Source organism: Symphalangus syndactylus, chromosome 10, assembly GCF_028878055.3.
Source record: "Symphalangus syndactylus isolate Jambi chromosome 10, NHGRI_mSymSyn1-v2.1_pri, whole genome shotgun sequence".
Classification (NCBI taxonomy): Eukaryota; Metazoa; Chordata; class Mammalia; order Primates; family Hylobatidae; genus Symphalangus; species Symphalangus syndactylus.
Window position 1 is genome coordinate 37,314,100 of NC_072432.2, and position 23,885 is coordinate 37,337,984.

The following is a 23,885-nucleotide window of genomic DNA, read 5'->3' on the forward strand; positions in this document are numbered from 1 at the left end:
TCTCACAATGTCCTTCTTGCATCGTGTCCAGGATCCCTTTCTGTTTGGAAGAGTGCTGAATTCCCTCTTAATGGAAACCAAGCCCCCAGCATGCACTTATCTAAATGTTCTTTCTGCCTTCATATTGTGGAACATGCCTTGCCAAAATGCATTAAAAACAAAATCCGTTTGGGTAAAGGTCATTAAATCAAACTGTTTATGAGCCTTCATGCTCTTGATTGAAGACTTCAGAATTCCGTTCTTTAAATCTTTCTACCTGGAAGCTATTAAGAGTTTTTCATCCAATTGCGAACAACAACCACAGAGAGTAACAAAACTCCAAGTGTTACAAAGTCCTCAAGTAGTTGTGATGCTCTTATCTTCCAGATGTCTTTTTTTCTCTATTCACTTTATTATGTCCTAAAATTATAAAGCCTTGGAGGTTTTTGCAAACAGAAGACTGTTTTGCCTTCAAGAAGTTGGAAGAAGAGCTTGGAGAATTAAGTCAATCAATATTGGTGTGCATCTGTTCTTCTTCCTCAATAGGCATTGTGGATAAAAGACAAATAACGCACAATTTTTGTACAGAGGATGTTCTCATTTAGTCAGAGAGAGAAATAGAAAAATTACGGATTAGGATTCAAGAGTGCATAGGTTGCTATAAGAATGAAGGGAGGTCACTGAAAGGTTGCAAAAGAAAACTCTTTACCTGTAACACTTAACAGAAGTGTAAAATAACACATTTCTTGCTAAGAAAAAGCATGTGCAAAAGCAGAAGAGGTGGTATAGTGCACTGGTTCTCAAACTTGTAACCGTGAGAAAATTTTAAATGATATAGATGCTTGAGTTTCATCCCTAGGGTTCTGATTACATTGGCATGGAGTTCTATTTGGTCATTGGGATTAATGGAAGCTCTCTTGGTCATTAGAATATACGACTTAGGTTGAAAACCACTCATAACTTACCCTCTATCTAGAGTGTAGAGCTTGTGGGGATAAGTAAAAATAAGGCTTGCAAAGTAGGTTGAGTTTACTGTTTCCAGCTCAGAGTTAACACCAAAGGTAATGGAGTAGTCCCTAAGGATTCCGTATAGGTGAATCGCAAGATCAAATTTGCATATTAGAATGAGGACTTTGATAGGTGGCAGTTGAATGGCCTGTGGATGTGACATTGTGAGTGTGTATATACACAAGTAGAGTAGGGAGGGGGATGATACCGGGAAAACGGAGACTTCTTAGAGGGAGCCTATGGCTGGGAATCAGAAAGAAAATAACGGCAGCTAGAAATCGGGTGGTGGCAGGGCGTCACAACTGTTGCATCCTGATTGAGCTGCGACAGGAGAAGAGCATGGGGGTTATTACCTGGGTAACTCCATCCACATGCCATGATTTTCCATGCTGCAAGATTAAGGAAAGGCTTTGTCTGAATTACCTGGATAATCGTCCTCTGCACTGTCCTTCATTTTTGCCTGTGGAGAATAGTCCTCAGGGAACTGTTGCTAAGCTCAAAGCTAATCAGAGTGGTAAGCATCTTTTAATAAAGAAAATGAAGAAATTTGATAGGCTTTTCTTTCCTTCCTTCGTATTTGCAAGCCAAGGCACATTTCTTTGCTTTCACTACCCTTGCTCCTCTGAAAGCTCCAACAATTTTATAAAGGTCATCTGCCCCAGTTCTCTGAGATCCTCTTACTTTCTTACTCAATACCAACCAGTGGGGCGGAATCACCACTCCCCGAGGAACTAAACCCACAGACTGCCTTGTCCTTGATGTGTATTTCTCCTTTTCCACAGAAAAACTGATTTGTTCTGGTACAGTCCTTTAAATAGCTAAACAGCCTGCAAGTTACCTATCAGAATAATTGTGGCCAGAAGAGATGTAGCAATGGTTTCTGGCTAATTGACAGGGTGAGCTCTGGCTTATGTAACAGTTACCTCTGGCAATTTGTCTCAATACTCTTTTGGCAGCAATGCTGTGGTATTTTTAATGGTAAGAGCTTGGCCAGTTTTCATCCAATCTGCTTTTTTATTTTGCTGGCTGCAATTAGAATTACTGTTTCTTTCACCTTGTTTCCAGCCAGACCTGGTTCTGTAAATATGTCACTGGGGGTTTGCATGGAGCTGTGTTCTGCTTCAGTGCCTTAAATCCATTATTTCACTTCAAAAATCATTTTACCTTTATACAAAGAGGGCCCATGATATATCTGACCTTAATCCCAGGTGTCAGTTGGACCTATAGAGAGGGAGTTCAATGTTCCCAGGTTTTAATGACATTTTACAATTTGGAAAGGGGATTTAGGATTGTCAATAGAGAGGAAAGCAGCCTGGCCCTCTGATGTGGTGGATTCATTAGGAACTGCCTTATATACCTCACACCAATCATCACCTGCTTGCAGTCAGCAGCTTTCAAAGAGGCAGAATGTATCCTGAAGAGGTGTAGACAGGGGAAAGGAGGTTCAGTTTTCCAGAATTCATTGTCCCCTTTTTACCTTTATCACCCCTGCCAGGATCTGTTCTGGAGTTGCCAGTATTGGCTGTAGATAAAGAACAGAGCTTCCTTATTCACCTTTGCCAGATCTAGGAGTATTTTTTTTTTAAATGGACTTTAATTTGAAGAGAAAACCTAAGTGTATTAATGCACAAAATACATTTTTTTTTCTTTTTGAGACAGGGTCTTGCTCTGTTGCCCAGGCTGGAGTGCAGTGGCATGAACCCAGTTCACTGCAATCTCTGCCCCCTGGGCTCAAGTGATCCTCCCACCTCAGCCTCCTGAGTAGCTGGGACTACAGGTGTGTGCCACCACACCTGGCTAATTTTTCTATTTTTTTTTGTAGAGACGGGGTTTTGCTATGTTGCCCAGGCTGGACTCAAATTCCTGGGCTCATGCAATCTGCCTGCCTCAGCCTTCCCAGCTGCTGGGATTACAAGCATGAGCCACCACACCCAATCCACAAAATATACTTTAAAAATCATGAATGCTGTTTTCCCCAGAGAGAAAATGAAGACTCTGTCTTAGTTCCTCTGAGAAATTGAGACCAAGAAAATAGGGGAGAACCTTTGAGTAGCATGAAAAGAGAAACTCCCCCAGGAGGGCTAGATAGGTTGATTGTGTGCTCTCTTCACCCATCAGAGTTAAGAGGCCCAGGAGTCATTTCTAAATTTTCCTCTAGCAATAAAAATGTTTCTAATTAATTGCTGTGGTTTTAATATGCCCCTCAAATTCCATATATTAGAAACTTAATTCCAAATTTATATGTGGATTAGAGATAGAACCGTTGGGAGCTAATTAGGATTAGGTAATTAGGAAAGGTATCCTGGAGCCCCCTTGATAAGATTGGTGGTTTTATAAAAACAGGAGAGACCTGAGCTGGCATGCTCTTACCCTTTCACTATATGATGCCCTCCACCATGTTATGATGGGGTAAGAAGGCCCTCACCAGATGTGGCCCTTGACCTTGGACTTACAGCCTGCAGAACTGTAAGAAGTAAATTCCTTTCCTTATAAATTACCCAGTTTGGGCCACGCACGGTGGCTCACGCCTGTAATCCCAACACTTTGGGAGGCCGAGGCGGGGGGATCATGAGGTCAGGAGATCGAGACCATCCTGGCTAACGCGGTGAAACCTCGTCTCTACTAAAAAATACAAAAAGTTAGCCAGGTGTGGTGGCGGGCGCCTGTAGTCCCAGCTACTCGGGAGGCTGAGGCAGGAAAATGGCATGAACCTAGGAGGCAGAGCTTGCAGTGGGCCGAGATAGTGCCTCTGCACTCCAGCCTGGGGGACAGAGCGAGACTCCATCTCAAAATAAAAATAAAAATAAAAGTAAAAATAAATAAATTACCTAGCTTGTGGTATTCCGTTATGGTAACAGAAAACGAACTAAGGTAACTTTGTTGCCTAGGGTAATGTTGGGGACAAAAAAAAAAAAGAATAAATATTCATGCTACTACAGGTAATTTGGACAATAAAAAAAGAACAGCCTTCAGCGTGTCAAGGATATATTTTGAAAACATACGTCTAGAAGTATTTCCTATCCCAAAGAATAATAGTGTAACTACTTCTCTCCAGAATGCCTCGTTTTAATTGTGTTCCTTCTTAATACCTTAATATTACTGCCCTTTTTATTCAGTTAGATAATAATGACATATCTAAAACCTGCTAATCTCTATTTTAACAAGGAGTATCCTTATTGTCATCAGAGTATCCTTTGTCGTCAGAGGCAATTCTGAGGACTGGGAAAAGGGAAAATAATGGAAGGGCCCTGAGACAGAGCAGCAGGAAATCTAACAGTTATCTTCACTCTCCTCTGTCTTTTAACCTTTGCCCAAGCCAGACTAAAGGACTGGTCAGCAGGATCACTCCAACTACTTAGCAAAGTGAGTAACTTGATCCAAATCCTGCTGCAGTAGTCAGCATGCTAAAGTGGAAATTTAAATAAATCTAATTGGCATCAACCTAAATGGGTATTTTTTTCTGGCACACATGTGCAGGCAAAGTAAGCTGAAATTATAAAACTAAATAATTCATAAGCATGCCTAATGCTTTGTCTGGAACCAGTGAATATTTTATTATCCAAATTTTAACCCTTTATCATGCATATCAAGAGGTAGATTGGCTTAGAAAATCTAAAAGCAAAATCAAGTGGAGTATGAAACCATAGAACAGTGGGAAATGTTATGTTGAATATTTTTCACAACAGTGAGTTTCCTTTGGCCAGTAAAAAATTTAATCAGTGAATCTGCACAAAATATATTGTTTGGTTAATTGCTTCCAAATGAAGAAATCTGTGTGCACCACCCAGAAAAAGAAATAGAGCATTTTCAGAACCTCAGAAGACTTCCTGAAGCCCTTTGTCAGTCACTAACTGCCTCCTCAAAGATAATCTTTCTCTTAAATTCTAGCACTTCGGGATAGTTTTGGCTGCTTTTAGATTTTCAATAATTTTAATAATACATTATTTGTGTCTGGATTATTTCCTTCCATATTTGTAAGGTCATCCATGTTGCTGCATACAGTGGAACTGTATTCATTTTCATTGCTGTATAATATTTGATGTTTGAGTATACTTTTATTTATCCATGCTACTGTTGATAAACTTCTCAGTTATTTCCAGCTTAGGGCTATTATGAATAGTGCTGTGAATATGAAGACTTCATGTGTCTTAATTTCTCTGAGAAATTGAGACCAAGAAAATGGGAGAGAACCTTTGAGTAGAATGAAAAGAGAAATCTCCAGGAGAGCTAGATAGATTGATTGTGTGATCTCTTCACCCATCAGAGTTAAGGGGCACAGGGGTCTCTTATGATATAAAGGGAATTGCTGGGCTATAGGATATGCATATTTTAGATTTAGTAATCACTGCCAAGCAATTTTCCAAAATTATACCCATCTAATATTCCCACTAGAAATATATAAGTATTTAAGTTATTCTATATCCTTGCTAATATTAGGCAATGTAGACAATATTGTGTATATCCTTCCTAATATTAGTATAATTATAGCCATTCTCAAATGCACTTATGGGTATCACTTTAAGGTTTTAATTGACATTCCCTTGATAAGTAATGAAATTGACCACATTTTCATATGTTTGTTGGCAGTTTGAATGTCCTCTTTTGTGAAGTTTCTGTTTGAGTCCCTTGTTCCTTTCTATAAATTTTACTGTATTAAAAAATGACTTATAGAGTTTATATATGTATTCTGGATACAAGGCCAGAATCAGTCTTGCCTGGAATTTATTTTGTGGGAAAGTCTGAAATATAGATTTGCTTTCTTTAACAGGTAGAGGACCAGGCAGATTTTCAATATTTTTCTGTTGTCAATTCGGTATAGATTGTGTGTTTCTGGAAATTTATCCATTTCATCTCTATTTTAAAATTTATTGGCATAAAGTTGTTTATAATAACCTCCTATAATCTAATAAATGCCTGTAGGGTTCATAATGATTTTTTAAATTCTTGGGATTGATAATTTCTGACTTTAATATTCATCAATTTTGCCAAAGTCTTATTAATTTTATTAATGTTTTCACACAACCAATATTTGAATTTATTGATCTTCTCTATTATATATTTGTGTTTCATTAATTAATTCGGTTTTGTTTATTTTTTTTTTTTGAGACGGAGTCTTGCTCTGTCACTCAGGTTGGAGTGCAATGGCGTGACCTCGGCTCACTGTAACCTACACTTCCCCAGTACAAGTGATTCTCCTGCCTCAGCCTCCTGAGTAGCTGGGACTGCAGGCATACACCACCATGCTCAGCTAAATTTTTTGTATTTTTAGTAGAGACGGGGTTTCACCATGCTGTGCAGGCTGGTCTCAAACTCCTGACCTCAAGTGATCTGCCTGCCTTAGCCTCCCAAAGTGCTGGGATTACAGGCTTGAGCCACTGCACCTGGTTCATTTTTATACCTTAATTATTTTCTTTGAGCTAATTTCTTTGAATGACTTTGCCTTTTAGAAAACTTTAGAAGGGTAGGGGGGTGGAGCCAAGATGGCCGAATAGGAACAGCTCCGGTCTACAGCTCCCAGCCTGAGCGACACAGAAGACAGGTGATTTCTGCATTTCTGCTTGAGCTACCGGTTTCATCTCACTAGGGAGTGCCAAAAAGTGGGTGCAGGACAGTCCGTGAAGAGCACTGTGTGCGAGCCGAAGCAGGGCGAGGCATTGCCTCACTCGAGAAGAACAAGGGGTCAGGGAGTTCCCCTTCCTAGTCAAAGAAAGGAGTAACAGACAGCACCTGGAATATCGGGTCAGTCCCACCCTAATACTGCGCTTTTCCAACGGGCCTGGAAAACGGCACACTAGGAGATTGTGTCCCACACCTGGCTCAGAGGGTCCTATGCCCACAGAGTCTCACTGATTGCTAGCACAGCAGTCTGAGATCAAGCTGCAAGGAGGCAGCGAGGCTGGGGGAGGGGTGCCTGCCATTGCCCAGGCTTGCTTAGGTAAACAAAGCAGCCAGGAAGCTCGAACTGGGTGGAACCCACCACAGCTCAAGGAGGCCTGCCTGCCTCTGTAGGCTCCACCTCTGGGGGCAGGGCACAGACAAACAAAAAGTCAGCAGGAACCTCCACAGACTTATATGTCCCTGTCTGACTGACAGCTTTGAAGAGAGTAGTGGTTCTCCCAGCACACAGCTGGAAATCTGAGAATGGACAGACTGCCTCCTAAAGTGGGTCCTCACACCTGAGCAGCCTAACTGGGAGGCACGCCCCCAGTAGGGACAGACTGACACCTCACTCGGCCGGGTACTCCTCTGAGACAAAACTTCCAGAGGAACTATCAGACAGCTGAATTTGTGGTCTCACGAAAATCTGCTGTTCTGCAGCCACCGCTGCTGACACCCAGCCAAACAGGGTCTGGAGTGGACCTCTAGTAAACTCCAACAGACCTGCAGCTGAGGGTCCTGTCTGGTAGAAGGAAAACTAACAAACAGAAAGGACATCCACACCAAAAACCCATCTCTACGTCACCATCATCAAAGACCAAAAGTAGATAAAACCACAAAGATGGGGATAAAACAGAGCAGAAAAATTGGAAACTCTAAAAAGCAGAGCACCTCTCCTCCTCCAAAGGAACGCAGTTCCTCACCAGCAACGGAACAAAGCTGGATGGAGGATGACTTTGACGAGTTGAGAGAAGAAGGCTTCAGATGATCAAACTACTCTGAGCTAAGGGAGGAAATTCAAAACAATAGCAAAGAAGTTAAAAACTTTGAAAAACAATTAGAAGAATGGATAACTAGAATAACAAATGGAGAGAAGGGCTTAAAGGAGCTGATAGAGCTGAAAGCCAAGTTTCGAGAACTATGCGAAGATTGCAGAAGCCTCAGTAGCAGATGCGATCAACTGGAAGAGAGGGTATTGCTGATGGAAGATGAAATGAATGAAATGAAGCGAGAAGGGAAGTTTAGAGAAAAAAAAATAAAAAGAAATGAACAAAGCCTCCAAGAAGTTTGGGACTATGTGAAAAGACCAAACCTACGTCTGATGGGTGTACCTGAAAATGACGGGGAGAATGGAACCAAGTTGGAAAACACTCTGCAAGATATTATCCAGGAGAACTTCCCCAATCTAGCAAGGCAGGCCAACATTCAGATTCAGGAAATACAGAGAATGCCACAAAGATACTCCTCGAGAATAGCAACTCCAAGACACATAATTGTCAGATTCACCAAAGTTGAAATGAAGGAAAAAATGTTAAGGGCAGCCAGAGAGAAAGGTCGGGTTACCCACAAAGGGAAGCCCATCAGACTAACAGCTGATCTCTCTGCAGAAACTCTACAAGCCAGAAGAGAGTGGGGGCCGATACTTAACATTTTTAAAGAAAAGAATTTTTAACACAGAATTTCATATCCAGCCAAACTAAGCTTCATAACTGAAGGAGAAATAAAATACTTTACAGACAAGGAAACGCTGAGTGATTTTGTCACCACCAGGCCTGCGCTAAAAGAGCTCCTGAAGGAAGCACTAAACATGGAAAGGAACAACCGGTACCAGCCACAGCAAAAACACGCCAAATTGTAAAGACCATCGAGGCTAGGAAGAAACTGCATCAACTAACGAGCAAAACAACCAACTAACATCATAATGACAGGATCAGATTCACACATAACAATATTAACGTTAAATGTAAATGGGCTAAATGCTCCAAATAAAAGACACAGACTGGCAAACTGGATAAGGAGTCAGGACCCATCAGTGTGCTGAATTCAGGAAACCCATCTCACGTGCAGAGACACACATAGACTCAAAATAAAGGGATGGAGGAAGATCTATCAAGCCAATGGAAAACAAAAAAAGGCAGGAGTTGCAATCCTAGTCTCTGATAAAACAGACTTTAAACCAACAAAGATCAAAAGAGACAAAGAAGGCCATTACATAATGGTAAAGGGATCAATTCAACAAGAAGAGCTAACTATCCTAAATATATATGCACCCAACACAGGAGCACCCAGATTCATAAAGCAAGTCCTGAGTGACCTACAAAGGGACTTAAACTCCTACACAATAATAATGGGATATTTTAACACCCACTGTCAACATTAGACAGATCAACGAGACAGAAAGTTAACAAGGATACCCAGGAATTGAACTCAGCTCTACACAAAGTGGACCTAATAGACATCTACAGAACTCTCCACCCCAAATCAAAAGAATATACATTTTTTTCAGCACCACACCACACCTATTCCAAAATTGACCACATAGTTGGAAGTAAAGCTCTCCTCAGCAAATGTAAAAGAACAGAAATTATAACAAACTGTCTCTCAGACCACAGTGCAATCAAACTAGAACTCAGGATTAAGAAACTCACTCAAAACCGCGCAGCTACATGGAAACTGAACAACTTGCTCCTGAATGACTATTGGGTACATAATGAAATGAAGGCAGACATAAACATGTTCTTTGAAACCAACGAGAACAAAGACACAACATACCAGAATCTCTGGGACACGTTCAAAGCAGTGTGTAGAGGGAAATTTATAGCACTAAATGCCCACAAGAGAAAGCAGGAAAGATCCAAAATTGACACCCTAACATCACAATTAAAAGAACTAGAAAAGCAAGAGCAAACACATTCAAAAGCTAGCAGAAGGCTAGAAATAACTAAAATCAGAGCAGAACTGAAGGAAATAGAGACACAAAAAAACTCTTCAAAAAATTAATGAATCCAGGAGCTGGTTTTTTGAAAAGATCAACAAAATTGATAGACCGCTAGCAAGACTAATAAAGAAGAAAAGAGAGAAGAATCAAATATATGCAATAAAAAATGAAAAAGGGGATATCACCACCGATCCCACAGAAATACAATCTACCATCAGAGAATACTACAAACACCTCTATGCAAATAAACTAGAAAGTCTAGAAGAAATGGATAAATTCCTCGACAAATACACCCTCCCAAGACTAAATCAGGAAGAATTTGAATCTCTGAATAGACCAATAACAGGTTCTGAAATTGTGGAAATAATCAATAGCTTACCAACCAAAAAGAGTCCAGGACCTGATGGATTCAGAGCCAAATTCTACCAGAGGTACAAGGAGGAACTGGTACCATTCCTTCTGAAACTATTCCAATCGATAGAAAAAGAGGGAATCCTCCTTAACACATTTTATGAAGCCAGCATCGTCCTGATACCAAAGCCTGGCAGAGACATAACCAAAAAAGAGAATTTCAGACCAATATCCTTGATGAACATTGATGCAAAAATCCTCAATAAAATACTGGCAAAGCGAATCCAGCAGCACATCAAAAAGCTTATCCACCATAATCAAGTGGGCTTCATCCCTGGGATGCAAGGCTGGTTCAACATACGCAAATCAATAAATGTAATCCAGCATATAAACAGAACCAAAGACAAAAACCACATGATTATCTCAATAGATGCAGAAAAGGCCTTTGACAAAATTCAACAACCCTTCATGCTAAAAACTCTCAATAAATTAGGTATTGATGGGACGTATCTCAAAATAATAAGAGCTATCTACGACAAACCCACAGCCAATATCATACTGAATGGGCAAAAACTGGAAGCATTCCCTCTGAAAACTGGCACAAGACAAGGGTGCCCTCTCTCACCGCTGCTATTCAACATAGTGCTGGAAGTTCTGGCCAGAGCAATCAGGCAGGAGAAGGAAATAAAGGGTATTCAATTAGGAAAAGAGGAAGTCAAATTGTCCCTGTTTGCAGATGACATGATTGTATATCTAGAAAACCCCATGGTCTCAGCCCAAAATCTCCTTAAGCTGATTAGCAGCTTCAGCAAAGTCTCAGGATACAAAATCAATGTACAAAAATCACAAGCATTCTTTTACACCAATCACAGACAAACAGAGAGCCAAATCATGAGTGAACTCCCATTCACAATTGCTTCAAAGAGAATAAAATACCTAGGAATCCAACTTACAAGGGATGTGAAGGACCTCTTCAAGGAGAACTACAAACCACTGCTCAATGAAATAAAAGAGGATACAAACAAATGGAAGAACATTCCATGCTCATGGGTTGGAAGAATCAATATCATGAAAATGGCCATACTGCCCAAGGTAATTTATAGATTCAATGCCATCCCCATCAAGCTACCAATGACTTTCTTCACAGAATTGGAAAAAACTACTTTAAAGTTCTTATGGAACCAAAAAAGAGCCCACATCACCAAGTCAATCCTAAGCCAAAAGAACAAAGCTGGAGGCATCACGCTACCTGACTTCAAACTATACTACACGGCTACAGTAACCAAAACAGCATGGTACTGGTACCACAACAGAGACATAGATCAATGGAACAGAACAGAGCCCTCAGGAATGATGCCACATATCTACAACTATCTGATCTTTGACAAACCTGACAAAAACAAGAAATGGGGAAAGATTCCCTATTTAATAAATGGTGCTGGGAAAACTGGCTAGCCATATGTAGAAAGCTGAACCTGGATCCCTTCCTTACACCTTATACAAAAATTAATTCAAGATGGATTAAAGACTTAAATGTTAGACCTAAAACCATTAAAATCCTACAAGAAAACCTAGGCAATACCATTCAGGACATAGGCGTGGGCAAGGACTTCATGTCTAAAACACCTAAAGCAATGGCAACAAAAGCCAAAATTGACAAATGGGATCTCATTAAACTAAAGAGCTTCTGCACAGCAAAAGAAACTACCAGCAGAGTGAACAGGCAACCTACAGAATCGGAGAAAATTTTTGCAACCTACTCATCTGACAAAGGGCTAATATCCAGAATCTACAATGAACTCAAACAAATTTACAAGAAAAAAACAACCCCATCAAAAAGTGGGCGAAGGACATGAACAGACACTTCTCAAAAGAAGACATTTATGCAGCCAAAAAACACATGAAGAAATGCTCATCATTACTGGCCATCAGAGAAATGCAAATCAAAACCTCGGTGAGATACCATCTCACACCAGTTAGAATGGCCATCATTGAAAAATCAGGAAACAACAGGTGCTGGAGAGGTTGTGGAGAAATAGGAACACTTTTACACTGTTGGTGGGACTGTAAACTAGTTCAACCATTGTGGAAGTCAGTGTGGCGATTCCTCAGGGATCTCGAACTAGAAATACCATTTGACCCAGCCCTCCCATTACTGGGTATATACCCAAAGGACTATAAATCATGCTGCTATAAAGACACATGCACACATATGTTTATTGCAGCACTATTCACAATAGCAAAGACTTGGAACCAACCCAAATGTCTAACAACGATAGACTGGATTAAGAAAATGTGGCACATATACACCATGGAATACTATGCAGCCATAAAAAATGATGAGTTTATGTCCTTTGTAGGTACATGGATGAAACTGGAAAACATCATTCTCAGTAAACTATCGCAAGGACAAAAAACCAAACACCGCATGTTCTCACTCATAGGTGGGAATTGAACAATGAGAACTCATGGACACAGGAAGGGGAACATCACACTCTGGGGACTGTTGTGGGGTTGGGGGAGTGGGGAGGGATAGCATTAGGAGATATACCTAATGCTAAATGACGAGTTAATGGGTGCAGGAAATCAACATGGCACATGGATACATATGTAACAAACCTGCACATTGTGCACATGTACCCTAAAACCTACAATATAATAAAAAAAAATATGGAAAAAAAAAAGAAAACTTTAGAAGGGTACATAGATCACAAATTTTTTCTTCTTTTTTAAAAATATATATACAATTAAGGCTTAGCATTTCTTTCTTAGTGTGACTTTATTTACGGCCCACTATGTTGTATTTTTATCTTCATTTTGTTTAAGGTATTTTGTAATTTCCACTGTAATATTTTTCTGACTATTGAAAAGAATACTTTTGATTTTAACATTTGGACCTCTTATAGATTTGTTAAGATTATTGTTTTCTAGTTTAATTCTAATGTGGCTTTAAGAATATACTGTGCATTTTTAATTCTTTGAAATTTGTAGAGAAGTGATTATTATGTCCCCGCTTATTGCCATTTTTGGTAAATATTTCATATGCACTTGAAAGGATTGTCCTGCAGTCATGGGGTGAAGCCTTTTTTTTTAAGGGCAGGTTTTTCAAATTGTTTCTTTGTAAATTCATTACTGACGTAGTACATAGAATGTAGGATGAATTTAGTAAATATTAACTAAGTGAAAAAATGTTTCTAATATTTTTAAATCAGATGACTCAGCAATCACTTAATTCATTTATCTAGATTAGATATCTGGCAAAGAATAGGTATAATATTTGTTGAGTTAATGAATCATTTTTAATATTGGGTAAAAAATTACTTTATTTTGAAGATGCAGGGATTTTTTAAAAAATAAAATGAACTTCCACTGAAAAAATTCAAAGTTAGATGAGAAAATTGAGAAGTTCATAGTTGGCGAAGATAGTTTTTGAATTATTTTTCTGAAAATTAAACCTAAATTCTTCTTTGCAGAACCAAGATTAATTAAGGGTGAAATCACGGGGATATTGATCATTTGAGAACAATCAATTAGCTATAAGACCATAAATAAATTGGTCAAATCTACAACTACATGATTTATCTCAAAGTTTTGACTGGGAAACCATGAAAACCATATTCTGCAGATGTTTAAAAATTAAAGAAAATTATGTCCATCCTATACTGTTCCTAAACTCTGTGAAACCTTTATACTGAGCAAGCAGGACTCAATTGTCATAGGACTATATGTGGACATTTAATCCCCAGAGATTTGGAGGAGCAAATACTGCTCAGCCAATAAAAAATTATTGACTAATCTTCTGGAATATATAATTTCTGCAATTATATATCTCTGAAACTAATTTGTATGTGCATAATTCAGAATCTTCAAGTCAAATTGCATTTTATCAGAAGGTGCTGTGAAAAGTTTTTAACCCAGGCAAATGAAAAAAAAAATCTGCTTTTCTGTGAATGCAGCTTCCAGCAATTTCTTTTCAGGTACTGAAATCAGGGCAGTTAGCTGCTTTGCATCATATTCAGTCTCTGTGTATGCAAGAAAGAGAAAGTATGTATGTTAGATTAATTGTACCATGTCTATGCTTTCAACCTGACTTTCTGAATGAAGATAATTGCAGAATTCACAGCATATTTTGTTGATTCCACAGATTATATAATAAAAGGGAAAACTTACCAAATATGCATTATGTTGAGAAACATAGACATATAGATGGTTATATGTTTTGCAAATATGTATTCAGGCACATCTCAACTTAATATAGATTGTGTTTGTAAGTTTTAAAAATTTAATAGTTATCATAATATTCTTTTTTTGTAAGTATAACATAAACAATTATTGCTTGGCCAGGTCAGCATTCAGCAATCTATTTAATTTACAATATGACTAAAAAATTATACATACGTAATAAAAGTTCGTACAGAAAATATAATTGCCACACCAGGAATTAAATACATTGAAAGTAATACTAACATTTAATTTATTTTTATTATTAAATATAGATTCTCGAGAAAAATTTTTAAAAATAGTGACAGAAATGCAAAGCTTTGTTGAAATTTGTTAAGGAACTTCTGGAACTGTTAAAGGAATTTATATTTTGAGAGTGCTGATTTTTCATTGTTTCCAATTTTATATCAAAATTATGGGTTTTCTTTTCTTGATAGAGTGCCATCTCTTATCTACGTTTATCAGCCATGGTTGGATTGATATTTGGTTTGCTAATGGGAAATGAGAAGAAAAGTAAAAAGAAAAGTGGGTTTTTCTTTTCTTTTCTTTTCTTTTTTTTGAGGCGGAGTCTCGCTCTGTCGCCCAGGCTGGAGTACAGTGGTGCCATCTCTGCTCACTGCAAGCTCCGCCTTCCGGGTTCACGCTGTTCTCCTGCCTCAGCCTCCTGAGTAACTGGGGTTACAGGAGCCCACCACCACGCCTGGCTAACTTTTTGAATTTTTAGTGGAGATGGGGTTTCACCATGTTAGCCAGGATGGTCTCGATCTCCTGACCTTGTGATCCACAAGCCTTGGCATCCCAAAGTGCTGGGATTACAGGCTTGAGCCACCGCCCCCGGCCTGAAAAGTGGGTTTTTCATAAGTAGCCAGAATAAAAAGTAATTTCAGAAAGAAATTAGTGAAGGGTCAGTGAAACATGGGATGTGTAGGTGGGGTTGAAAACCCAGAACCTGAAAAATCTTACCAGGAGAGGAGGCAGCATGAAGGGAGCTGTTGATGTGAAGATTCCACGCTTATAATTTGAAAAGTACACAGGAATCGTCTATAGAACACCCTCTTGATTATTCTCAAAGAGAGTATCTATGGTGTGGTCAACTCCTGCCAAACCTTGCTTTTAAATTTATTGCCCTTGCCTTCTGTGCCTGTGTGCTTGATAATATATGTCTCTGTTAATGTTGCATAGCTGTATTTTTTCCCTTCATTCATAATTCATGACTTTATGTTTACATGTTATGCAGAGAAAATCTTTGAAACTACTCCCCTTTTCAGGATTCTTTAAAGATGCAAAACCCTAATAGCTCTAAGTAAGTTGATTATAAAATTGAGTTAGATTACCCTGGAAAAAGACAAAATTAGGAAATTGAACAGCTTTTCAACTTCTCTAGTTGACTTTCCCACGGTAATGTCAACTGATGCTGGGTGGGGCATATCCACAGAGTCAGAGAAAGGAGCCACATAGTTGACTCAATGCTCCAAGTAAGAATATATATTGTCAAGGGGCTAGACTTAATAGAGAGCACCAAGAGTCATGAGACAGGAATGGAAACTAGTTAATGACTGAGATTATGAGTTTAGGGTGGAAAATTGTCAGGGATTTCTGGGCCCTGAAGCACATAGTAGCTGTACAGCAAGGACTTATTCAGCCATTTCTGCTATTCCTTCCAGGAGTATCCACCACCTCTGTGTTCCTGGTCTTGATTGGAATTCTTTCTGTTATAGCTGACTAGACAGGCTGGGACAAATGAGTATGGATGGTGGGGTTCCATTCCAGACTCATATTTTCCTACGGAAGGAGGTAAGGGAGAGCGCTTGCACACAGATCCATCTCTCTTTGCCTGCCAGCAACTGTGGTAGTGGCAATCTCAATGTTTATCCCATCTTGATGGTGAGAACCTTTCAGTAGTCATAAAAATGTTGCATAAAATCCTTTTTTTTCTGTATGGTACTAACTGGTATCCTCACATCTCTCTTATTTTCTTTGAGTCGAATATAAGAATATTGAACACACCTATATTCAAACCTAAATATTAGCATAGGAATATATTTAAGGCTGAAAACAAATTTTTGAATCATCAAATCATTTGGAATTATCTGTAGTGTCTTCCTTATCTCAGCACAAATAGCAGGATATGAATATATGTGTTATATATGTGTGTCTATTTTTATGTACCTTCTTCTTCTCTGATGCTGGCAAAAACTCTCAAAATATTGCTTTGGAGTTGTTCTTTTGATTTTATCCCCAGAGCATTTATTCAAGAGAATAAATTTGGCCATTTTAAAGCTGTGAGAATATGGAATGCATAAATTTTCCTGCTATAAAATACTTTTTTAGTGTATTTATGTAACTCAAAACAGATGCATCTACAAAGTTTACACATAGAAATACAGACTACTGAAGGAAGAGAGTCAGGTCTGGCCTGGAAAAGATTTTGGTATTTTTACCCTACAAACATTTCCAATGTATAAAATTGGTACTAAAGACTTGGATCCAATGGTTGGGCTCTGGGGAGATTCCTATAAAATGGCACAAGATGAGCATCTGACTACACAGCATTTCAGCTTTAGATCTGCAATTTTAGGAACAGCCATTTTTTATTTTTTTGAAATGGAGTTTCGCTCTTGTGGCCCAGGCTGCAGTGCAATGGTGTGATCTCAGCTCACCACAACCTCTGCCTCATGGATTCAAGTGATTCTCCTGCCTCAGCCTCCTGAGTAGCTGGGATTACAGGCATGCACCACCATGCCTGGTTAATTTTGTATTTTTAGTAGAGACGGGGTTTCTCCGTGTTGGTCAGGCTGGTCTTGAACTCCCAACCTCAGGTGATCCACCTGCCTCGGCCTCCCAAAATGCTGGGATTACAGGCAATTCTAACAAATAGTATTTGTGTATCTAAACATCTCTAAACATAGAAAGAGTATAATGAAAATATGCTATTGTAATCTTATGGAACCACCATTGTATATGTAATCTGTCATTGACTAAAATGTCATATGGTGCATGTATCTTAAAGTACAGTATATCTTAAATATGGGATAAGATATTTTTATACTTTTCAATTTAAAATCACAAATGTAAATGAGTAATCAGACATTTAAATTGTAGTTACAACTCGAATGTGCCAAATTATCTTAAACATTCCAAATATCTGAAGTAGAAATGTACAAAGAGTATTGCTTAATTTAATGCAAAAGTATTACTACCATGGATTTAATTTACTTCATTATTTCTAACTTTAATTCTCAATCTTCCCAGGGTCGAAGCATTTTACCCACAGATTAATTTTTTTGTTGTTGTTTCCTAAGCAATTTGTTATTTATCCCAAGCAAACTGGTGTTGTCTTTTCAAGTGCAAAGCATTTAGCTAAGATCTGTAGCAGCTGACAGTCAGGGTGATTTTTCTCAAGATCATAGGAGACAAATCAGAGCCTTCCAAATGGTAGATTGAATGTGAGGATAGATAACAATAATAAATACTGTTTTTGGTATGAGCAATTCAGTAGAGAGTGGTATAATTTACAAAATGAAAAAAGATGGGGAATAAAAGCAGATTTGAGAGAGAAAACCTAGAGCTTCATTTTAAATTTCTTCACACTGAGGGGCCACGTTGAAACGAATTTGTTAGAAAGCTGAATATAAGTTTCCAGGTAGAAGGCTGGGCTTTAAATTTAAGTTTGTGAGTCACAGAAGCACAGATGTTGTTAAAAATCTATGGAACTAGTCTTGGTGCAGTGGCTCGCATATGTAATCCCAGCACTTTGTGAGGCTGAGGCGAGAGGATCACTTGAGCTCAGGAGTTTGAGACCTGCCTGGGCAACAGGGTGAAACCCCATCTCTGTAAAAAATACAAAAATTAGCCAGATGTGGTGGCATATGCCTGTAGTCTCAGCTACTCCCGAGGCTGAGGTGGGAGGGTTGCCTGAGCCCAGGGACAAGAACGAGCTGCTGAGAGCTGAGACAGAACAATGATGCAGGAAGGAAACATCAATGACAGTGTGAGAGGGCATGAAAACTGAGAAGAGAATGCGTCAAGGAGAGAAAATTTCTGGAAGGAAATGGAAGGTAAAAAAAAAAAAACAAACCAAATCACAGAGGTGGGGCACAGTGGCTCATGCCTGTAATCCCAGCACTTTGGGAGGTAGAGGCAGGCAGATGACCTGAGGTCAGGAGTTTGAGACCAGCCTGGACAACATGGTGAAACCCCGTCTCTACTAAAAGCACAAAAATTATCTGGGCATGGTGGCAGGCGCCTGTAATCCCAGCTACTTGGTAGGCTGAGGCAGGAGAGTCGCTTGTACTCAGGAGGCAGAGGTTGTGGTGAGCTGAGATCACGCCATTGCACTCCAGCCTGGGCAACAAGAGAGAGACTGTCTCAAAACAAAAACAAAAACAGAAACAAAAAACAAACAAAAATCACAGAGATGAAAGCCACATTTTAACAATTTAAATAAAAGCAAATTAAATGTAAATGGAGGGTATCTAGGGTAGGCTTCAGGAAATTGCACAGAGTGAAAGAGAAAAACCCAAAGAAGATGTAGAAATAATTTCAGAAGAAGGAATAGATGTGGATGACAGAGATAAAAGAGAGCAAAAGAGGTCAACACATATGGTATAACAACAAAAGAAATGTCTAAAGACACGAATAGTGAAAATTTTATCTAGCATAAAGAACAACTTGAATCTGCAGATGCCTGAGCAAAATTAGTGCAAGGCCGACAACAGGATTTTAGATCTAGTTAAATTATTGAATTTCAAGGGTAATGCAAGGACCCTTATAGGGTTGTGAAGCATCAGGTTGTGTGCCTGATATATAAGCACTAGATAAATGCTGCTTCAGCTCTCGCTTTTTCTCCTTTCCCTCCTGTTGTTGTTACTCTGATTGTTATTCTCCTCTCTTCCCCCATTAAATGTTGTTATTGTTCATGACTGGGGCTTCAGCCCTCTCTCTTCCAGTATATTCTCCCTCCTGAGGCAATCTATTCTGCACCTGAAATTTCAGTTTTTCTCTGCTTTCTAGTGACTTCTAGAGTTACATCACTATTTGGATGTCAAAAACTACCTCAAACTCAAATAATCAGGATATATTTCATTCTCTCCTCTCCTTTGGTGACTCCTCTACCATTTGTCCAGAAAGCTAAGTACACTTCCAGTATTGCCAGTTTGTAGGAGTGGTACCAGTGCTTCTCAGGGGCAGAGGTCAAATGCTTAGGAGTCGACCTGGACCTCTCCTTCTATCTAAGCCAATGATTGCATCTGCTCCTGGCCCTACAGTATGTTCCTCATGCAATGGCCAGAATGACCCTTGCAGATATAAGCCAGATTACTAAATTCTGCAAACAATCTCCCAATGGATTTGAATTTCACACAGGGCCATGGTCTATGCTCCCTACTATTTCTGTGACCTCATTTCCAATGTTCTCCTCTTGCTGTGTTATCCCACAGCAACCAGAGTAGTATCTTTTCCTCTTCTAAATTACACAGAGACTGTCGCTTCAGGTAACTTCTGCTTAGAAATCACTCTTCACAGCTGTCCAGATGCTGCTATCCTTTGCTTCATTTAGTCTCTTCTCAAATGTTACCTTATTGCCAGTTCTCTCTCTGTTCCCCTAGTCCTTTGCTTTTCTTCTAAATACTTATCACTGTGTGACACATTTCATTTGTGCTATGTGTTTATTTGTTTTCTGTTCTCTCTCTCGCTCTATAAACCCCACCACACTTTTTTTTTTCCAACTACTTGCTCTTGCCACAGGACTTTTGCACATATTTGCTCTACCTGGGAATATTTTTTTTCAACCTCTCCCTCTGTACCTGGTTTCTGCCTTTTTACCTGCTTAACTCCTTCTAGTCTTTTTACTTTAGCATAAATATTGCTTCATCAAGATGCCTTGCCTGATCCGTAACTCTCATCAGTGTCCTTTATTTATGCCTTCATAAAAACATTTCTCTTTTATTCACAGGATGCATCTACATCTCTTACTATGCACTTATATAATGTGATTATTTGTATATGATTATTTGGCCATCACTCCCATTAATTTATTGCTTAACTTTGTGGTATCCTCTGTGTTTAGCTCATAACCAGCTCATTCGATAACAAAATATTTAACAAATGAGTAAATGAGCCCTTGGACCATGTACGAGTCTGCTTTTTATTTGTTTTCACATCACCAATAGGTTGCTTGGCAATAACCTAGTAATTAGCTCCAATTTCTCTTCCTTCGGCCTCCCTTACACAGTTGTCAAATTCATCTTCCCAAAACATACTTCACATCCCATCAATGGTCTTCTAGTCTTATGAAAAGAAAATAGAAACTTCCTAACTTCAAGCCCCTTCCTTGCTTCATTTTCAGCCTTACCCTCTCTGTATATAGTTTAAGATAAAGTGTAAATTTCATTAATAAATTACGTTTTGTTATATTAGTGAGTGACTAACATCTGCTTAAAATAAATAAAAAAGAAGTTCCAAGATGATGATATGGTTCCTATATCGTGAGAAAGATATTCAGGATTGGAATTGTTTGTATCATTATTATCATTATCATCATTATTTTATCTTATTTTCATAGGGTTTTGGGGAACAGGTGGTGTTTGGTTACATGAGTAAATTCTTTAGTGGTGATTTGTGAGATTTTGATGCATCCATCACCCAAGCAGTACACACTGTACCCAATTTGTAGTCTTTTATCCCTCACCCCCTTCCCACCCTTTCCCCCAAGTCCCCAAAGTCCATGTATCATTCTTATGTCTTTGCATCCTCATAGATCAGCTCCCATTTATAAGTGAGAACATACGATGTTTGGTTTTCCATTCTTGAGTTACTTCACTTACAATAATGGTCTCCAATACCACCCAGGATGCCGAGAATGTCATTATTTTGTTCCTTTTCATGGCTGAATAGTATTTCATTATATATATATATACACACACACACACACACACACATATATATAATATATACATATATATATCACAATCTCTTTATCCACTTGTTGATTGATGGGCATTTGGGCTGGTTCTATATTTCTGCAATTGTAAATTGTGCTGCTATTTGTTGGAATAAATCACTGCTAATGAGATGTATAGCATTCAACAGTGCATATTGCAGAGGGAGACTATTAATTGAGTATACTTACTTTATTGGAATGTGATTTTTCTTCAAGAGACTCTCTTAGTTCAGAGTTTGGTTTAATTATAGCATATGACTGAAGATAAAACTCTTTTTATTCTAAGAATTGAACATATTATCCTGTGTTTTGCTGTTTTTCTAGATTGTAAACCTAATGGATCTTGCTGTGGTGTGACCTAAGATCCTGAACATATATTGATAATAGGATTATCCTAAGAAACAAAAAACAAAGCCTTTTTTTTTTCCTGAAGGGGATCAGAATGATTCAATCCCCCTTCCTGTGGTATTACTTGATGATTTAAAAATTGAAAACAGTTTGCAGTAGTTAAAATGTGTCACTTTTCTTACTTGAAATAAGATAAACATTACTTTAAAACTTTGAGATACAATAAACATTCAGAATACGATCCTCATCTCATATTCCTTTATATTTTTGTACAAAATGCTTACATGCAAATGCTATTTTCAGATATCTCTTAAATACATATGGCAGGCTCTTAGGTAAAGACACTGAAACTCAGAGAGGTTGTAGGTGGCAGAGTACAACCTTGGCTTAGTGTTTCTTGCATTATATACTGTACCACATTACAGCTTTCAACCAAGTGTAACCCTCCAAAAATACTTTTTATGCTGACTCCTTTTGTCACTCTGAAGGTCTCTATTATAAGTATGGGGAAATAACAATATAGAAATATAGGGTTTTAAAAATATATGGGCCTAATTTTCCAAATTTCCTCTCTTTGGTTTTCAAAATGGTGAAGCAGTTCTGCTCAATAGCTAGGATTGTTGATCTGGTTTGGGAGTCTACTCAAAGAACATTTTTTCTACCCAGAGGATTCCCAGAACTTATTACTTAACCTGAGCTTCCTCCAGCCCATATGGCACCTTTCTTCTTCTTCTGGGTCAATGCAGATGTGGGTTGAGCAGATGGCTTGGTGAGTGAAATCTGGAATGCAATTCAGCTCCCACTCACTCTCTGTCCTGGTGGCATTGTGCAGAGTACCCCAAGACAAACTACAGATCCTAGGTCAGTCTTTAGACAACATTAGAGAGGAGAAAAGTGTGCTTATTATTAAGTTAGGTTGCTTTCTCAGAACTTGATGCCACTAGATCCTGGAGGGTTATTTAAGAGTAGACTTAACATTCTTTTCATCATACAGAGCACTTCAGAAGTGCCAGACCTGTCTTATCTATGGAGTCATATGTACTGGAAATTACCCAAGTCCACTTTTAGGAATCTTCATTAGATTGAACACAAGGGACTTAGTTAAAGAAATTGCTTGAATGTTTCCTGGCTGAAATAATCTCACTACTGTTTTCTGGATGACAAAGAGAGTCACAGATAACCAGCTGTTACCCATTTTGAGCCTCAACTAGTTAATTACAGAAATTCTGCCCAAGGATTCCAGGATAGGATTAATTAACGTGCCTGAACAAATCACATAAGTCTGTTTGAATGAGGATGGAGTGGCTTCTCTGGAAAATTAATTTAAAGAAAGACCCAAGGCCCTGCATGGGGAAGAAATTACCCATGGCCCTGCATGGGGAAGAAATTACCCATGTAGGGCCTTGGGTCTTTCTTTAACAAGAAATAACCTGTCACATGGATGACAGTAGTGATCTGAGTTTGATTTGCTGGCTTTCTGTTGAATGTATCTTTGGCAAGTCCTTGAAAAAAAATGTCTGATTCTAGGCAGAAATAGAATAAGTAAAATTAAAAGCGTATCAAACACATTGAGTGCTGCTCCACATGCTTTAACATCCTGTCTTAACATTTCTGTAAACTAAGACTACATGCAACTTACAGGTAGGGTTGCTGTACTTAGTTGCATGACTATGAGCAAACACATGCACAATTCAGTCCTTAACAAGTTGTTTTAGTCTATTGGTCTACTATAACAAAACACCATAAACTGGGTGGCTTCTAAACAAGGCCTCATTTTCTGATTGCTATACAATATTTTCCACCATGTGTCCTCACATGGTGGAAGAAGCAAGGGATTTCTCTTGGGCTTCTTTTATAAGACCACTATTCCCATTCATGAGGGCTCTGCTCTCATGACCTAATCACCCCCCAAAGGCCTCACCTCCTAATACCATCACCTTGGGGGTTAAGACTTCAACATAGGAATTTTGTGGGAGTACTCAAATACTCAGACTATAGCACAAGTCCTTTTAGATGAATACAGTAAACTATAAGAGAGAGGAAGCAGTGCTTCTCTGCTTAGCAAACTCTAGCCAATTAGTTTGAGGAAGAAATGAAGCTGTCTTTGCCAGGTACAAATACTGCTTTCTCATCCCAGAAATACGAAGTTAATTTCCATTCTCAAGTGGACAGCGTGTGCTTTTAATACAGGTGTACTAAATATGATGCATGTGTGCTCTCTTTAAAGATGCAACCATGGAAAACATGGCTGATTAGTCATGTACCTTTTTCCAGAGCCAGAATGTGACCTGAGAAGTCTCCTTAGCACAGTGCTCCAAGAAGTAACTAAAAACGAACTTGTAACCCTTGTTCTAGTATATTTTGAAACAAAAATATGCTATCTGGGGACATAGATTCTTTATTAGAAAGGAAAGTTAATCCCAAGTTATGCTCTATTTAAGC